This window comes from Bidens hawaiensis, unplaced genomic scaffold (genome assembly GCF_021521415.1).
Source record: "Bidens hawaiensis isolate Kalapana, Puna unplaced genomic scaffold, B.hawaiensis_p1.1 tig00003897_1, whole genome shotgun sequence".
Classification (NCBI taxonomy): domain Eukaryota; kingdom Viridiplantae; phylum Streptophyta; class Magnoliopsida; order Asterales; family Asteraceae; genus Bidens; species Bidens hawaiensis.
In genome coordinates, this window is record NW_027491225.1 from 176,618 (window position 1) to 189,191 (window position 12,574).

General features: G+C 37.6%; 1 pseudogene; it reads right to left on the reverse strand.

Moving 5' to 3' along the window:
* Positions 1 to 3,899: 3,899 nt before the first annotated feature.
* Positions 3,900 to 12,574, reverse strand: part of LOC143624574 (F-box protein At1g47056 pseudogene) — a 34,145-nt pseudogene continuing 25,470 nt past the window's right edge.

A 12,574-nucleotide genomic window follows, 5' to 3' on the forward strand; every position in this document is an offset into this window, starting at 1 on the left:
AAGTGTCATGTATGTCAATTTGATGTAAACTTAAGTAAAATACAATAAAAAACGATATTTGTAATCATACAAAAATAGCATCGTTTGGCCCGTCGCAACGCGCGGGTAACAATGCTATTTATTAACATTTACACATAAGTAAAGTTTGATGATATTGGAAACTATAACATCATATATATATATATATATATATATATATATATATATATGTATTATAAATTTAATGAAATGAATATGTCAAATAACAAAAAGATCATTTCACATGAATTACAAGACGTAGCATTGCTATTTTAATTCAAATACCAAATCATACAAAGATAATCAGAGATAAATGAAAATTTAAAATATGTTTATAAATTATGCCATGAGTACAAATAACACGTGTGAATTAAAACATATTACTCTAATGAAATCAACAAAAAAATGTATTGTCTTATACACATTTTGGAAATGATTGGCCTTCGAACGTGAACGCCATTGTCGTTTAGCAATCCAAACAACCTGCACATGACAAATATTTTATTCGCATAACTAATTTGACAACAAATATAGACAATATATATATATATATATATATATATATATATATATATATATATATATATATATATATATAGGGGTGAGTTATAATAAAAAGAAATAGTTTTATAGGAAGAGTAAGAATAAATATAGGCCATTGGATCTATGATCTAGTGGTTGATATTGGTAGTTTTTAAAATAACAAATAGTTTCTTAATATTAAGGATTTATGCTACATAGTTTCCTAACTCTAAATTTTGTGTTATTCCTACTCTTCCTACAAAACTATGTATTTTTATTTTAACCATTTTCTATATATATATATATATATATATATATAAGGATTAAGATAATGTGAGAACCATTTTGAAATTAAGAACTTTGAGAACCATTTTGGACATAAAAACTCATTTTAAAAATATTTAAAAAAAATAAAACAAAAAAAACTCGAAAATAAAAAAACTAAAAAAATTTATTTTTCATCCCGGTTTCATAAAATAATTAAAAAAAATATTAGTTTAGCAAAATTATACACATATGTATAAAACTTATTTTTTAAATTTTATATATGTTATTCATTAATTCACATATGTACAATTAAGATAAATGATAATGTACATATGAGTACATTATGTAAATCGATATTAAATACAAATATACATATGTGTATAGTTAGGTGGTGTTTTTTTTATGAAACCGGGATAAATAATAAATTTTTGGTTTTTTATTACATTTTTAAAATTTTTGTATTTTTTCGTTATATAAAAAAAATTTAATATTTTTAAGAGTTTTTTTATGGCTCAACATGGTTCTCAAAGTTCTTAATTATAAGAGGTTCTCTTAAGATCCTTATCCTATATAATAATATATAATAAATGAGTATCATAATTTTTTATTAATTTCAAACAAATATTCGTAGATAAATACATAATTGACAGGTGAGCCATAGGAATTTGAGACATAAACTTTCTCTACGAATGAAAAATATAATAAAAGTGAAAAAGTAACACGTAAACGTTTGAAAAACATGAAAAAAAATTCGTTTTAAGAATTATTGAAAAATAAAACGTCTAATTGTGTCATAAATGTCATTCAAAATTGATTTTAAAGAAATGACATAATTAATAAATTAATTAGTGGTCAACATATATTGCAAAAACTTAAATTCAAACGAGTTTACATATAAAGAAAGTATAAATGATTTTGAAGTTGGCAAAATATAATATCATTAATTATAAATATATCATTTTGGTTAAATGGTAGTTAGTTATTACAATATTTGAAATAATTCTTAAAATATAGAAATCTCTGTAACAATTTTATTAGTGTGAATTAATATAAATTTGAGTTTAAATAATTTAATTTGACTTCCATAATTACTTGGGTGTTTTAGAAAGCGTTAATAGTCAAAACAATTAGATATATAAAAAGTAAAGGTTATGTTGTAATTATCACTTGATGAGTAATGTTAAAATACTCTTAAAAGATGCCCCAGGTTCCAAGCTTGGCGATAAGCCGAGGAACTGCCACTCCTGTGAGGTGAGGTCTGGTATAATAAACTTTAACAGAGAATCCAAGTATCGAGCTTGATGGTAAGCCGGGAAACTGTCATTCTTGTAAGGGCTTCTTTGAGAAAGAAACATAAATCCTAATATGAACATGGACCAAATGAAGTATAAGTAGTAATTGATCATCTTAAAATCGGAATGTTGACAATGTTGTGAAAACGAATTTTGATGCTCTTCCAATAAAATCGGTTAATTACTTGTCAAGTGAGTGTGTAACATACCTATTTTAAACAACTATTGGATGGTTATTATATGAGTTATGTATTTGTCCAAGAGTTGTGTTAATTAATACTTGGTAATTCAAGGTCAATCCTTTACAACTTGACTAATCTTAATTCGTATAATACAAATGCTATTTTTACTAAAATAACAAGAACAATTACTTAGTAATTTAAGGGATTGTCTCATATTTAAAGTAAGTTATCTTATAAATATTTGATATAAAACACGGGCTTACATAAAATGATTTTTAGTGGAGATCATAAAGTTATGCATATCCCTTTTCTTTAATTATCATGGAATAACATGACTTAGAAATAAGGTGTTATTTTCACATTTAATCACCAAAACAAGTTTATATCACATGTTTACTAATTAATTGTTAAACCAAATTAAGAGGAGTTTTAACCAAGACGATACACTTTTATGCTTGATCATTTCTATAAAAATATAAAAATCCAAAAATATTGTTTTTAATTTATGCTTTAAAATTTCTTTTAAAACTTACTGGTCAAACCAAAACTACTATGATGTTTACTTCTGGTTAAAATAAATACAACGTTTTAGTAGTAAAAATCAAACAAGAGTGTCCGTGAATCGATACTTAGTTTTTACCTATACTATACTACACATGCGATAAGTGTGGTTTAGTTAAGATAAAAATAATATTTATAAATTTAAAACTTGAAATTGTGTGAAACAAACCTTTAGAAAAACTAACAAGCTTTTTCTATACTATCCACATCGCATCATCTATGAGTTAGCCAGACGTTGTTTCCATGTATGCCTTATTCAGACGTCATGGTCTAACGAAGGTTCTTGTAACTACATTTTGTTAGTGTTTTCGTTACTTGTTAACGTGTGGTGATAGCATGCCATGCCGTCATCAACCACGTTAAATGATTAAACACGTTATAAATTAACACATTTTAATTATTTGAGTGATTTGATTCACGTCGGTTATAATTATTGATAGGTTACTATTAAGAACGCCTAAAACGTATTTATGTAATTATTTTATTTTCTTAGAGCATTTCCAACCCATTGCATATCCTCATCTACATCCTTATAATTCAAAAAAGAGTTAAGTTTTGTTTTAGTTCATTTGGTTTGGTCTAAATTGACAATTTGAACCAAACCATTAAGCTTAAACAAAAGTTTATACTAAAAAATTCATCCAAAGACACACTGCATCCCCTTCCCTATCCGTATACCGCCCGCCATACTGCCATACCGGTATACCACATTCCTATATTTGGGGATTCGTTATTTCTCCCCAAATTAAAACAGGTAATTAAATGATGACTTATATAGATATTATTTAAATCATATATATTGGAATGAGATACGGTAACTAAAATTGATATAGAAATTGTGGTATTTAGTTAAATTAGATGGAAGAGAGAGAGAGTAGACCTCAAATTATTCTTCATAAACACAACTACTATGGTATACGAAGTAATTTGTGTGATGTCCAAATTATCGCTTGTAGTTTACATAATAAAACTAAAAAACGAAAAAAGTAAAAGAAAAAAAAACTTTTGATCAACTCTAAATGTAAGTTTAAACAGTAATTATATAAACGATAGTAATTTATGAGCCACCACTGGAACTGCCGTTGCCACCTGAGCTCCTCCCAAAAGCGCAAGCCACAAGACCACTGCGACCGAAAACCCCAAACCACGTCGTGAAAAAGGATCGTCGATTCAAGCTACTAGCCACCGGCTCAAGTTGCACATCAACACCATGGTTCATTATAGCATGGACCTCGACCACGTCTTCTTGTGCGCCACTTTCGTTTGCAGCTGCATCCACGGTTCGAGGTTCATTATCCAAATAAACCTCCAACGATCCCCGCCTTGCACGTAACCAATTCCCAGTTCCACTTGAAACATATCTACAACCCTTCACCTTAATCTTCACCAAATTAGGACAACCATAAGCAAAAGCCTCAATCCCAAAATCAGTTACAGGGCAACATCTAATGCTGAGCGTCTTTAATGCATCACAATAAAACGCGATAAGTAAAACTTCATCATCATAAACCGTATCGCATCCACATAGCGTTAATCGCTCCAACTTCTTACAATGAATTGCAATTTCACGTAAACTTATCATGGTAGGGTAACGCCAATCAAAAGCAGCTCCTTAAGGTGCACAAGGTGTGTACCAATTGCCATTAAGGCATCATGTCCGATTTTATTCATCCCTCCAACCGTTGATAAGAAGCCTTCTCAAGTAATGACAGCTTTCAACGACCGCGATCACTCCAGCATCGGTGCAATCAGGAATCTTAACAATATGAAAATTTTGCAAATGCGGAAGTTTAGCTATTATTATTATTATTATTATTATTATTTTATGTGAAAGGCTAATTTAAATATGAGCGGAGTTCGTGAAAAACGAGTTGGAAGGAATGTGTCTGAAGTTCGAAGGATATGGGTTGAGGTTTGAGAAGACTCCACTTGTTATTATACCCATTTGGACGAGAGTAATATGCAATTGCCAACTGTTTCTAACATTCAATAAATTTTTTATTTAGATGTAACAGTCTTGACTTATCTTTGAATTTGAGCATAGGTGTTAAATGGTTCGTGTTTGTTGCTTGGCAAGTCCAGTCCTACATAAGCGTGAACCCGAACATGAAAATAAAAAAAAATCGTGTTAGTCATGTGAATCCAAGCATGCCATGAATGTTCATGGGTGACCCGAACACGACTCATTCGACCCAGAAGTTTGTAATTTATATGTTGGTTTTACATGGCCAACTACTTTAATTTATTACATAAAAAAAATAAAATTAAAAAATAAATGGGTTAAACGTGTCAACCTGGGAACTGACTCGAACCCGTTTGTATGGAACCCAAGCCAGCAAATTTAACGTTGTTGTGTTTTCAGTTAGTGTCTCATATTCACATCCCTAAATTTTAGTTATATATTTAACTTTAACGTGTTTAAGAAGCGTCCAAATAAATCGTCATCATAAAGTTATTGCGCCAGATCCTTAAGGTTATACATGGAAGGATTTACGTCTGAGCTAGTGACGACAAAGAATCCACGAATCGTTACGTCATACACTGAAACCGCAAGTCGTCATAAGACGCGAGAAAACGTTGAAGTAAATATTGATGTATGGTAGAATGGGTAAGATGGTAAATGTTAGTAAGTTAATGCATGAATTGTGTTGTAATGAATGAATAATTGGTTGGTTAGTGAAGTATTTTTAGTATACCAGTTAATGGTAGGGGTGCTCAATGACATAAGATGTGGTCTTTTTTCCTGGTTTGCATGAAATTTCAAGAGATTTGACATATTATTTTAACATGCACCGCTTGCCTAATTTAGTTATCATTGAACAAACATTTAATGATGTTTGATGTCATTGCATTAAACGTGCCATGTGACTTGTCATAAGCCATGACTAGCCGGAGTTTACCCATGGTTTGCGATTTTATTTGGTCTGTAGATGGATGTTTAACTTTGGTTGTTACCTTTTGAGAATATTGTCGGTTTTGTTTGGTTATGGTTAATTTCATATAATTTTATTGGTTAACCGTTCACTTTTCGATCATAGTTTGATTTTTGTTCACCCCTACACATTAGTACTTACGGTTATTTTTTTTATTATTATGATTCAATTTTAATCACTCCTATAATTTATTACTTGGCTAAAACGATTATATTTTCATACCATCCTCTAATTATGTGAGCCGGTAGTCTTTTATTCTCTAAAAATTTCCGAAACTTGTTTGGTTCTGTAACCACACAAATTGTTTTGAAGAATTTTTTTTAATCTTTTTGTTTAGATGCCATTACATTACAACTTTGAGTCTTAACATATGCAATATCAAATGCATATAGAAAGCAAAATCAAGTGTTTCGAATACCATACTTCAATGTTTCAAAGTAGTATACGAGCCTTAACATACGCAAAATCAAATGCGTATCAAAATTCATACTGGATACATAACTTATCTTAATTGTAGAAGGCTAGGAGCTTTAATCACATAATTAGTTACTGGTAAAACGGAGAATTATTAGAGAATGAAACGGAGAAGACACCAGAACTTAGGTTATATTAATAAATGGACAAGTTGTTAATTGTTATTGTATTTTCCTTGTATTTCATGCTACAAACTTGTGTACTTGATGTTTAAATTAATTAATGATAATATTCACTTAATAGTGTCACATGTGTTTTGAGCAATCTGTACGTCACACTCGGACGTATTCCGCTTTAGCCGGGGTGTTACACCATTGACACACCCCTTAAGACGGAATTCGGTTTCGGCCCGGTAGATGGCAAGAGCGTTGGCTTCGCCAACGTGGTTGATGAGTCAGAACCGCAAGTTTTTAAGACACCGAATCTTAACATGTCTCTGTCACCGGAAGTCATCGATATGCTTTTACATTACATGGATATTCTTTTATTTTAAGTCATGTCTCTCATTTTACAATGCATGGTGTCTATTTTCTTGATGAAACTGATCGTGTGTTTTTTATTGTATATAGTAGTCCACATTACATGGATATTCTTTTATCAATGAAACCAATGTATCATTGATAAAAGTGTTGCAATATATATACAGAGACACTTCCTAAATACAAGTTTATAAACAAGGAAATGAATAACAGAAGTATACTATCTATAAATATAATTTAACTTTGAATATTTGAGTGGTTATTGTTTAAGGGTCTAATATGCCCCCGCAAGATGGACGATCTGGGAAGAAGACCAATCTTGGACAAAAGAAGATGATGCCGGTGTTTGATCAAAGGCTTCGTGAGAGCACCCGCGAGTTGGTTGTCACTAGCAATGTGGGTGACCCGAGGAGTACCTTCTTGAACCTTTTCTTGTACAAAGTGAAAGTCTAGGGCAAGATGCTTCATTCGAGAATGAAAAACAGGGTTAGGTGAGTAATGTGTAGCACTCAGATTGTCACAATATATGGTAGGTGTGACTGTAGACCAATATCCAAATTCGAACATAAGAGACATGAGCCATTGTAACTCGGTGGTGGTGGGTGCAACTGCTCGAAACTCAGCCTCGGTTGAAGAGCGAGCCAAAGTGGGTTGACTTTTGGAACTCCAAGACCGCGTTGGAGCCGAGATACACTATGTAACTAGATGTGCTACGATAGGTTTGTTTGTCACCAGCCTAATCGGCATCGGTGAAGGCATGTAACTATAATGGAGAATTGTTCTTGATGAGTAACCCGTGGTGAATAGTGCCATGCAATTACCGAAGTAGACGTTTGAGGGCAGCCCAATCTTGGTCTTTTGGTAGGATAGATTACCTAGATCTTTTAGGGAGAAATGAGTGGAAAGAACAGCATTGAACGCATTTACCACTGATGTGTTTGGACTGATGATATCATCAACGTATACTAAGACATAAATAGGATGAGTGGTAGATCGGTGGACAAAAAGAGACGAGTCGGAAATGGTAGGTTTGAAGTGAGATGAGATGAGGAAGGACTTGAGTTCCTCATACCAAGCTCTTGAAGCCTGTCGAAGACCATAAATGGCTTCGTTGAGTTTGCAAACATGGTTAGGCAAGGATGGGTCGATAAAGCCGGGTGGTTGAGACATGTACACCGTTTCGGTGAGCGTGCCTAGAAGGAATGCGTTATTGATTTCAAGTTAACGAAGACACCAATTTTTAGAAGCGGCTAGAGCAAGGATAAGACGGAGTGCCGCGGGTTTAACTACCGGACTAAATGTTTCACTATAGTCTAGGCCGTGTCGTTGGTGGAAACCCTTAGCAACGAGACGCGCTTTTAGACGGTCAACGGAACCGTCGGGCTTGAATTTGGTTCGGTAAACCCATTTGCATCCAACCAAATTAGGAATAGAGTCGGGGGAACAAGAGTCCACGTCTTTTTATGTATAAGAGCGTCATACTCAGTTTGCATGGCTTTGCGCCATGACGAGTGTTTGAGCGCTTGGGTGATAGTGGAGGGCTCGGGAAAGGGTTGAATGGTTGTGTTGTATAAAACAAAATCATAATTATGATATTTGGAGTTTGGTTTAGGTTGGGCTCGGGTTATAGGTGGTTGATGATTAGGAGGTGGGTTGGAAGTAGTGGAGTTGAGAGAGTCAGAGTTATGGGTTGGAAGAGTGGAGTTGATGATTAGGATATGGGAGTAGTATTTTCAGGTGTTGAAATATTAGAATTGCTTTGAATAAGTGATGTAGGAGTGTTGAGAGTAGTGGATTCGGAGTTGGTGTTAGTTATGGGAGTGTTACGTATGTTTTGTTGGTAAACAATTTTTTGAGGTACAAGGGTAATGGGCCCAAAGGTGGGGGTGGTAGGCCGAATAGGGATCATGAGGGGTTGGTGCTTGGATGTGAGAAATTGTAAGGGGTAGTAGAGTTTCTGGTGTAGGTAGAGATGGAGAGGTGGTTTCAGTAAGTTGTTCAAATGGGAATTGGTGTTCAACAAAATGCACATGACGAGAGGAGTACACTTTATTTATGAGCGGGTCAAGGAGGTGATATGCACTTTGAGAGCATGAGTAACCTACAAAAATGCACGGTTTTGACCTTGGTTGAAGTTTGTGGGTTCACTGGGTTGTGTAGGGGCGTAGCCATGGATATGATAGACAACCAAAACTACGAAGTTTGTTATAGTTTTGAAGCTTTTGAAATAGGAGAAAGAAGGGAGAATCATTTTGAAGTGTAGTAGTGGGCAATCGGTTGATTAGGTAGGTGGAAGTGGTGAAAGCGAAAGGCCAAATTTTTAAAGGCATTCTGGCTTGAGAAAGTAGAGCTAGACCTGTTTCGACTATTTTTCGATGGCGGCGTTCGGCATATCCGTTATGTTCGGGTGTGTGAGGTGGGGAAGTAAGATGGGTTATACCACAAGAAGCAAGATGAGGTGCTAGTTTAATATACTCACCCCCATTATAAAAAAAAACTGTTTGATTTTTGTTTGAAAGTAGATTTCCACAAGTTTTTGAAAATGAGTGAATGTGGTTAGGGAATCAGATTTGTATCTCAAGGGATAAATCCATGTATATTTGGTGAAGTGATCAACAAATATTATGTAATATTTAAGGGCGTCATATGAATGGACAGGTGAATACCATTGAAGAAACACTAAGTGAACCCACAGGCAGATTATAGATAATCTGGGGGTTAAGTAATGTTTCCCACGAATGAGGTCCAGCAGAGAAGGTTGTTCTTCAGGGGACCTGCAAAACAGACACCGTAAGCTCGTCACTGAGAAGGGGGGGGTTCCTCCTTGTGACCACCCTCCGGCGTGAGAATCAGACTAGATTGCTCTGAATATAAGTGTATATTAAGAGATTGCTAGATAAGATTGAGATAACAGATGATCCCCTTACCATTCCAAGGTGTTGGAGTATTTATAGCCGAAGGTAGGTTTCCAAGCAGGTACAGCCGGCTGAATAGTATTCCTGTTCTACCAACAGTGGACTATGCACAGGCCATGCTGGTTGGTGGATAGGTTACGGCCAACAGTAATAAGGTCGGCTGTATACTGTTCCTTTACTGCCGGCTACGCACTGTTCCACCAACTGTAGGCTGGGCACGTTCCATCGTAAGGGTTGGTGAGTAGGCAGCGGCTAATAGTGACAAACAGTACTAGAGGGTGCTCCTCCTCGTATTGTTGTCGGTGAGTTGTCACCCTGTGATTAGTTCATGGGCTGCTCTGGTCAAACTGTCTATTCCGCCCATACCTTAGTAGGTATAGTACGAAAGACCTTCCAGAAGCATACGGACTGGCTCATTTAGGCGGGAGTGTTCCCGCCTTGCTCATTCCTTCATGTGACTACTGAAGTAACGAATACCTTGTGCGTGTAGCCTTGCTGTTAGTGCGGGTAGCCTTCTCTGATGGCTTGTATCCGCAGCTGCGGGAACAGGCGGGGTACTTCACCATTGGGAGGCTTTCCCTGCGGGTACAGCTGGCGTACTGCGCGTAAGGTTCTTTGAGCATGGTGGGTCCTGCTGGAGCAGTTGGTCATTGCGCAGACGTCCCTGTTCACGGTTAGTCTTGCGGGTCCAACTGGGCTCTGCTGGGACCTACCTCTTCAAGTCCCCCCAGTCCAATGTTCTTCTCATGAATTATTAATAAGTGAGGTGAACTTTTGGACTTAGCAAGGGGTTTTGAAAAGGGTTTAGTTTTTAGGTTTTCCGTGGCGATTCTTCCCGCGGTTCTCCTGATGTCACGCAGAAATTCCCGACTTTTCTGCTTGATCTTTGGGTATGAAGCGGGTAGGTTTGTAACCTCCTCGCACGTCAGGAGCGTTGAGTCCCATTTGTGTGGATTCTCCATGGGGTCTTGGTAGTTTTCAACATAGTGATCAATTATGCTAAAACCACCAATTCCATCTTGGAGTTTCAAACAATATAGTTCTCGACGTTCCCGTCATGCGGGGATGTTATCCCGTTTCCGCAAGCATTGCCCAGAAGATCCTTCTTGGTTTGAATTCCCTGCAGAGTGCTAAGTATGTGAAGGGTTTTGCCTTGACACTGTACCCGCACTTGTCTTACGGTTACTTTATTTCCAAGGTATTCCTGGCGTCAATTCCCTGCGGGTGCTAAGTATGTGAAGGGTTTTGCCTTGACACTGTACCCGCATCCGTCTGATGGTTACTTGGTTGCCAAGTTATTCTTGGCTTCAATTCCCTGCGGGTGCTAGGTATGTGAAGGGTTTTGCCTTAACACTGTACCCGCATCCGTCTTACGGTTACTTGGTTGCCAAGGTAAGGGGTATTTTCCCGCTCACTTTTGAATCTTTTTGAATTTTGAATTTTGAAATTCGAAGAGTTGGTGGAAAGATAGGAACAGTCCAAACATCTGAAACGTCGTGCGACGGTTTCTTCTGACTGTGTCAGGACGTGCAGGAAGTTATGGTGACGTGACAGTACATGGTCATTCCAGACGCTTTTTCAGGCGCGTGGGCGCGATTTTTCGGGCGCGTGGCCGCGAAATTAATGGTATGCGTCCTGTCAACAGCTGTTGCCAGCTTGCTTTTTGCCACGTGTCGTGGTTTCATTGCACCTTCGTTTTCTCTCTCTTCCGCATTAATTTCATCGCATTAATTGCGATTAGTATATATAAAGGGGGAGAGGGTTATTTGTAATCCACACTTTCATCCTTCTCTTCTTCTTAGCGATTTCCGGCAAATACTCACCTTTTCAGGCAAGCATTTTCCCGAAATCGTTTTCTTCTTTCTGCAAGATGTCTTCACGTGATCTCGAGTCTGCAGCCGATGACAAGAGTACTGCTGGCGAGTGCCAGTGTGCTCTGCCCGGCGATCTGTACCGGTATGTTGTCAGGAAGTTCATGCTCGATCCTCTCGAGCCTGAGTTTCCTGAACCCCATCAGACTGTGTACGATGCCCCCAGAGGCAAGATCGGGGTTTATGCAGCATTCTTTGTCTATGGGAATCTTAGGTTCCCATTGACAAAGTTTGTTTACCGTGTCCTTGAGAGGCACGGTGTTCATCTGACCGAGCTGCACCCCATGGCGATCGCCAAGATTCGCCACTTCGAGTGGGTGTGCCGGATTTTGGGCATCGAGCCCCATGTTGACCGCCTGATGACCTTCTACACTTGGAGGTGCATCCAGGGGTGGTATACCCTGACAACCCGTATTAAGGGTTTAAAGATTTGCGCGACCGAGCGCAGTCTTCGCGCGTGGAAGCGGGAGTTCTTCTTTATCTCTGCTCGCGCCATTCCCCTTGCCATGAAGTTTAAGAATGGGCAAGCTCTCCCAAGCCTTCACGCCTCCAACTACCAGGAGGCGGAATGGTTTTCGAGGATATCTCGGATCCAATCTCCGGTTTACCGGTTTGCGGAGTCCGGGATGGTCATGTTGGGGATGAGCCGGGTCTGGAAGGCGGCGGACGCGCAGAAGGTTCCGATCGTCCTCGAATACGGTTCGAACTCTGTTCCTTACGGTATGCTTTCTTTCCTTTTGTTGATTTTAAATTTCTTCTAACTTTTTCCCTGTTTATTTCAGAGGGGAACGACCTGAAGTCGCTCCTTAACCCGCGGGAGGCTGACGGTCCCGTACGGATGGGTACTCGCGCTCTTGACGAGAACGAGTTGCCCATCCTCGAACAAACTGCGGATCGGTTCGTGGAGGTCTATCCGCTAGGCCATGAGATCCTTTGCGCCATGCGGCCAGGTAAGGCCCTCTTCAACACTCGACCCCTCAATGTTGAAACCTCTGCTGGAATTCCTCTAATCGTCTGTTCTGATGAGGAATCCACAGATGGTCCTCCGTTGGTGCGGAAG